Genomic DNA, 7,970 nt, shown 5'->3' with positions numbered 1-7,970 from the left:
AGTACATGTACAAGGAACATAAGCACCAACGCTTGGTATTACTGTCTCTTGACCTGGAAAGCTTAAAACACGGTCTTTAAATAGTTTTGAATCGAATTTTGAATCGGCTGCCTCAGAGATCTTAATCGGCCGGCTATTAGGCACCCTTTGGAGCAAAATTTTTTGTTTTTGCGACACAAATTGACTGAGAACCACCTTTTGTGCTGCATAAAAATGTCATACAGCAACTTTTCATTTTCTCTTCTAAAGAGCTTTTTCTTGATAATTTAAAAAAATTGGTTCGATAAGATCGTACCGAGGAAAAACAACAACAAACAAACTAGCAAATAAACACGGATCAGTGATCATCCTTTTTGAGAAAGATTAAAAATATTCCCAATTTTTTTTCAGTCTCAAAATTTGTTGTTAACTTTAAACTCAATAGGTTTCATATATAATGAATATATATGAAAAAAGGATTCTTTCAACATGTATTTTTAACATATAATTTATATTTATAACATATATTTAACATATATTTATAGTTTTAGTTAACTCGGCCTATTAACTCGAGTTGCTCCTTCCTTACAGTTTATTAACACGAAATGTTTAGTGGAAGAAAAGTAAACATAAAAAAACAGTATTTATATTTGAGTGTCTATTAAAAAAGGTTCTCAGCAACGCTTACCTCCCTCCTCTTAGAAAGTTTCCAGCCTATGCTCATGATGCCCAAAATAATAACCTTTGGTGCTGGGAAGCAACTTAATGTAATATTTTCTGTTTCAAGGGAAAACATTTTCGTCAAAAAGAAGTGAATTTTCATCCCAAAGCACCCAATTTAGGACTCAAATGAAATAAAGTTAGATCAGGAAATAGTTTATTTCCATCTCCCAGACTCTATTCTACATTTATCTGAAATTTCACGGATAGCTAAAACATTTGAGTATTAAAATGGATATTTTTTTTAATGAAACATATCCATCAACCTCTTCCATAATGGTTGTAGCGTAATTTTACATCATTTTGTGTAACTCTATCCAACATAAAATAAGTAGTTAAATGAAAAATTAAAATAATTTTATTGCCCATTTCTTCGAATGGACTATGCGATTCTTTAGGAGAGAATGTATCCCAACGCACCGCTGCTATATCTAAACCTGGAAGTTCAACCTATAGCATTTTGATAATTTAAAATCTATTGCTTACTTCTGAATCTTCAAGCGATTGCAGCTTTCTCCGATTAGAGCACAGTTGTCGTTTGTGTCATAAAACCACGGGAAATGCCACTGTAAAGCGGGAAGATCTTTTTGGGTATTTAAAAAGAAGAAGTTTTTAATATCAGTTGAAACAAGCTCTTCCCTGATTTTTTAGGACTATTGGTTTGATGCTATCGCTCTTAACACTGAAAAGGTAAGCTTCGCAAAAAATTACGTAGATGGTAAGCTTTCGTAAAAATCACTACTTGAAGGAACATTGAGTTCTACAATTCATCATTTGAGCATACTTTAAAAGTAAGAGGGAATTATCAAAAAAGATCTTCGAACAATCTTTTATACAGCACAAAAGATTGCTTTCATGTCTTGGAATCCCATGGAATATATGCTGTAGATCACTGTAGATCTAAAGCTGTAGATCATTCTTTTCCAATCCACAGACGTCATTGAACCTCTTTCATCCGTCACGGCCATTGTCTGACTAACTTCGCGTCTGATCAAGCATTGCAAAGTGGGTGTTTCTAAGAAAGTAGCCATATGTGACTGGGCCAACTTTTTGAACATAAAATTCATGAAAGCCTTTCGTGAAAGTGGTTTTCTAATAGGTTTGGAGATACTTAAGGAGTAGGGGACATAACTGTTGATGCATGCTACATTTATCAACTTGTAAAATATACACATGAGTAGTGAGGGGGGCAATACTACTAGCCTTTCTTCTATTACTATAATAGAACAAAACTGTTGATGTATGCGACATTTATCAACCCGTAAAATATAGACATGAGTAGTGAGGGGGGCAATACTACGAGCCTGCCAATAGTAACTATTCCTTTCTTCCTTAGCAGTTTAAGATCACGAAGAATGTTTACCGGTGATTCCCTCAGGACATTTTTCAAGAATATTATTGTTTACATTTGATGCACTGCTGGTTGTTACATCACAGTTTTGGAGATTTTATTGTTTATTTATGCAAATTTAAATGAAGATGAGAATTATATATAGGTGCTATCGTTTACATTTTACGCAGAGGTGGTTGTTACATCATTGTTTAGCAGATGTTAATCTTTACTTATGTCTTGTGAGCTCTCGAATGTAGTATGGTGTTAATGGAAATCTCTCAGTCCTTGTTGCCTTTCGCAAATATGGCATTGCATTCACCCTGTACTTTGTTCCAACGTCACACATTATGACAATCTAAAATCTGTACTTGCTAGGTTTGTTATGAATGTCATTCTAAGAGGACAGCGTCTGCGGAATCCTAAAAGCTACCCATCGATTGTGACGTTGTATCTTTGCAGCTCTGCATGATCAGTTCCTCAATTTTTCTTATAGGTGCAAATGGGTATTTTTTTTTGTTCTTTGCGATAATTGTTTCCTTGTATCGCAAAGAATTGATCGAAAATCTGAAGTACTGATAGTTCATGGTGGCATGGTATGCAGAGCCATTCAATTGGGAGTCTAATAGCTCCTCGGTCGAAAGAGGCCCTTCTTTGAGTGACCCTGAGAGAATATGAATTCCAGTTAAGACTCTAATGTCTCCCTCAATCGCTGCACCAGTGGTTGCACTTTTATGTGAATCAATTCTTTCTTTCTCCTTATTTCCTCGTTGGTATGTTTTGTTAGTTTTTTGAAGACAACGTGTTTAAAAAAACAGTTGAAATGTAGACATTTAACTTTTGGCCGCTTTTACAGTGTCACTTGGAGGACCAGCTATACCTCCCACAATGTTTCTTGCCCTTGCCTTGTTAGGTCTCGGTGGCAGAACAGCCGACCATCGATGACCATTCTTTTCTTTCAAAGGGTTTTTCTTGATATGACAATATGTCTATCCCCTGGCAGCTGAGATGATAGAAGAGGATCTTCATTGGTCTCACTTGACGATTCAGGAGATTTGGAACCTTCAGCCATCCTTTTTTACGATTCGACTGGGACTAGCTAAAACCCACTACAGTAGAATGGTCTTCATCAGGGCTGTTATATTCGTTCTCGTCTGGAGGAGTATGGCCATCATCAGAATCCTCACTATAAGAAATGCAAAGGATTTCCTTATCCTCTTCATCTTCTGCATAAGAGTCCGCCGCTTCATAATCTTCTGATTCAAGTAGTTGCAAAATTTCAGCATTCGACAGCCCTCGCGAGATCATTCAGCAAAATCTCTCAAATCACTCAGAATCACTCACCCTTAATATTTCTCAAACCGGTTCAGACAATAAAACCAATTTTTCCACTTCATTTATCTGAAATCCCTAGAAGTCTGGTGTCAAATCCCTAGAAATCCCCGTTTTCAATACTAAAATCTCTATTATTTTTCCTATTTTCTAACTTCTTTTCAAATCATTATTAAAGCCTTGTTATGCTGAATTTTGAAGGCTTTTGTCAAAATGACTTATGCAACTTTAAACCTTTACTTGTACCAAATACCTTGTTTTGACAATTAAAAGAATGCTTTGTATTTATCATCTAGTTAAGTTTGGATTTAAGTGCCAGATTTCGGATTCTGGACCATATGAAGATTCTTTTTCTTTCTGCCATTCTTTTTTCCGCCTGTACTACTGTTTTCGCAACACTCATGTTTTTATTTGAATCGGTACGATGGATTGGCAAAATGATATCCAGCCGGTCGCTTTCTCAAGCATTGGTTTTTTTTTTTACTAGTTCTCGTATTGATCTGTGTTTGTGCTAATAAAAATGTCTGGAAAAAAAAAATATTTATCCGTCGATAGATCTGTCAAAACATGAATGAGAATATGAACTCTAAGCATAGAAAGTTGTTCCAGATGTACTTTGATTCAGACAGAAAATGTAAAAAATAAAACGACACTTAGGCATTATCCACATTCGTGCAATAAGGCGAGGATATAGGAAGACAATTAAGAGAAATAGATTGTTATTCTCTTTTCTAAAAGCATGACTATTCAGAATGCTCAATTTGTTGTCTCAGTTCGTGAGTGGATATAGTGGTCAGAATAAATAAAAATTGCTGTTTTTGGTTATTTTTGGTAATTGGGGCTATAAGGCCACACTACTTATCACACCAATGTGAACAATCCAATAGTTGCCTCAGAATCGGGTTCTATTGATAAAAAGACAACACACTGAAGAATCCATTTTTAGTCAAAATCAAATTCCACACCTTCATCTATTGTGTTTATGGTAGCTGAAGTCTTGACTCTTTGCGTGTGCAGCATTAGCTGCTTGTCTTCACAACTGCATGGGAAACTTCCTTGGTCACACTTCATACGATATTTGGTTTTCAGAATTCTACGTTTTCGTTTTAAGTTTATTCGTTCTGTCTGTCTTTAAAATTGTTACTGTACAATAAAAAAAAAACATTTCAACGACGATCTTTGAGAAAGGAAAGAGAAAGCAAAAATATTACTGCCAATTTAAGATTTGCGTATACCTCGGTTCCAGAAGAGTTTTTCTTCAAAAAACCAATCGTCGGTAGGCAACCGAAATCATATTTCAAACATCGATGATGCTTAGCTTCCTACACATCTGTTTGATTTTGTTTCCATTCCATTATACTTTTCCATATTTTTGAACAAAGGGTTGAAGAGAACCAGGCCGTATTGACTAAGCTTATACAGTGTAAACTATTTTTTCATATTTTTAATTGTCTTCATAAAAACGAAAATCAAGTTTGGACCTGCTGGAAGCTTTCATGTAAAAAAATTGTGCCGCTCTGAGGGTATTTTTAACTGCATCATAGGGCACATAAGATCCGATTTTAATCTCAAGAGAGAATCCTAACCATTTGAAACCGGATAAATACTTCTGAGGGGTAGGTAAGCCTTTAGGAGTAGGTTACAGTAGGTAAGCACTTTAAGATATGCGTATACCTCGGTTCCAGAAGAGTTTATCTTCAAAAAACCAATCGCCGGTAGGCAACTGAAACCTTATTTCAAACATTGATGATGCTTAGCTTAGTACACATCTGTTTGATTTTGTTTCAATTCCATTACACTTTTCCATATTTTTGAACAAAGGGTTGAAGAGAACTAGGCCGTAGTGACTAAGTTGGTACAGGGTAAACTATTTTTTCATATTTTTAATTGTCTTTCCAAAACGAAATCAAGTTTAGACCTGCTGGAAGCTTTCATGTGAAAACATTGTGCCACTCTGAGGATCTTTTTAACTGCATCATAGGGCACATAAGATCTGAGTTTAATCTTAAGAGAGAATCCTACCCATTTGAAATCAGATAAATACTTATGAGGGGTAGGTAAGCACTTAGGTCATTCAATTTAAGTTCAAATGTATTCGTTGAAGTCACATAGTCCGTCTTCAAGTCTTGGTTTAATAGAAGAGCACCTCTGCACCTTTGATTGCAGGGGTCCTACTCTGCCCCTTTACCAGGGTCTCTTCAAATGATTATTAGTTTTTAAAGAATGTTGGACCTCTCTTCTTTTTACTGCTAAGTCAGTTTCGTCGTCTCCATAGCCTGTATAGACACCAGTTGCGCAAACATTTTTCAAAAGCAACAAATAGCTACTGTAACGACAATAATTGGCGCTGCGTCATTCCGCACTGATTGGCTGTAGGAGTGCCGGAGGTTAGCGCCTAGTCTAAAGATGTGTGTTGAAATCTTTCTATGGGCAAGATACCACTCCGTGCAACTGCTATCTATATAGGCTGTGATTGTCTCCTAGAAGTCTCTGTCCACCATAGGTAAGCATTTAAACAAAATGCGCTTCCGACTCGACTCTGCAAAAGATCCTTAACTCCCTTTATGGCATTGAAACCAGACTATCAGATTTCTGGAAACCAAACAAAGATATAAGACTGAGTTCTCAGTGAGAAAGCTCTCAATGAATGACATTGAAGTGTACAAAATAAGACTCCGGGTATCCATTCATTAAAATTTGTGAACACCTACAAAATTTACAATGGTAGTCTCTAAGACACGTCACATGTTGTGTTAAGAAATACAGCAAATTTTGTCTAACAATGTGTTTGTTTCCTAGTCTGTACTTCTGCATTCTATGCAGGCCTACATTTAATTGAAACCCATCAATGAATAAATAGAGATTTAATGGCACCAATTCATGGAATACCGTAAGGGCCAAGGTTGTTTTTATTTATTTTGAAATTAAAACACCAAAAACTTATTCTTTAAGCTATGGGGGAGCAATTTTTTCAAGATAATACCCAAGAAAGGTATACTTGCAAATCTTGGGGGCAAATAATCCCTTCCCCTTGGTATTTTTGCACATTTATTGATCAGTTCAGAGCTTCTAAAACTCTCTTTTCCTTGTAATTAAAACCTTTTTTGGAGGTTACGACTGAGAAATAAAGACCTTCTCTAAAATAAAAAATCGGTACTGGCATATGCTCGTTTACGAGATCCTTGTGGTTCCTCAAAAATAAAGCACACTATCCAGCGAGCATATTCCATACGAGAATCTCAAAACTTAAAGAAATTTTGGATGCAAAAGCTCGTCCAGGAATAATACCATTTAGTTTCGGGGGTTTGATTATGATTCCCTCTTGAAGATAAGATTTGTCTAAATCATTGGAACATCTTGGAAGCCATGGTCTTCCATATATCATGTGAATTTATTTTAACTTTTACTTATCGTTTCGCACATTCAAAAAATTGAGTCATTTGTTATTCCCTTTCCCAACACATTTCACAAAGTGTTCAAACTCTCTAGTCTATGTTTCTTAATCTGATGATACATTTTAACCAATATTGAATAATGTCAAATTTATCCAAGTATCCTAACAGAGGCTTTTGCAGAAAAACCTACAGGGGCTTTTTAGTCTTTAAAACTTGTGAAAAGGGGTCAACATCAAATAAATAGCTACTAAATTATTCTTTCACTACCTGACCAACAATATGTGCAGTTTCTGAATCCGGACAGTTTGCTGCTCTAGCTTTTTCACAAATTTAATATTTTTAAGGTTGAGGCAAAAAAAGTTGATTGAGTAAATACCAGGAAATGTTACGAGATATGTAATCTCTACGCCTTTTTTGCTGATAAACATGAAACTAAATGCTTAATGTCAACAGAATTGTTGGGAGTTTAAAGACTTGAGAGAGAGTGAGGTTCGGGCAGAGTTTCAGCCTGCAGGTGTATATTAAGCTGTGTGGATTCTTTGTTTTGTGAAAGTGAGTAAGAAGAATGCGGAGGATGGGAAGTTGAAAGCATATTTGGCAGCAACGAAAAATATTCTATGAAAGAGCTTCCCTTAGCTGAGAAGAAACCCTAGTTCCAAATAAGGTATAAATATAAACAGATATAATACAACACAGAGATCAATTACACAAGGAAGATAAAAATCACAGTAACACAGAGATTCAATGGATAGTGGCAAAGCTATTCAAAGTTTTTTCTTCTTCTTTGCTACCATGGCCTTTGAGGGTTTTGGCATCAACTGTTTTGAAGTTAGAACAGCTTGTTACTTTACAATTGCCACACGCCCAGTTACATTTTAAGCCATGCCTTAGCAAGAACATCGCAGCTTCGTACACTCGGTCTTCCCATTACAGTGAAGCATTGAGAGAAGGGAAGGCGGTGCCGATCTATATATATATATATATATATATATATATATATATATATATATATATATATATATATATATATATATATATATATATATATATATATATATATATATATATATATATATATATGTATATATATGTTATTTATTTATTTATAACCCCCATAATACAATGATAAAACTGTTAAGTAGACAGAAAAAAAAGGAAAAAAACAACCATAAACCTGCGATTCTATAATACAACATAAATAAATTAACTCAATA

Source organism: Artemia franciscana, chromosome 3 (assembly GCF_032884065.1).
Source record: "Artemia franciscana chromosome 3, ASM3288406v1, whole genome shotgun sequence".
Taxonomy (NCBI): domain Eukaryota; kingdom Metazoa; phylum Arthropoda; class Branchiopoda; order Anostraca; family Artemiidae; genus Artemia; species Artemia franciscana.
Note: the sequence above shows the minus strand (reverse complement) of the source record.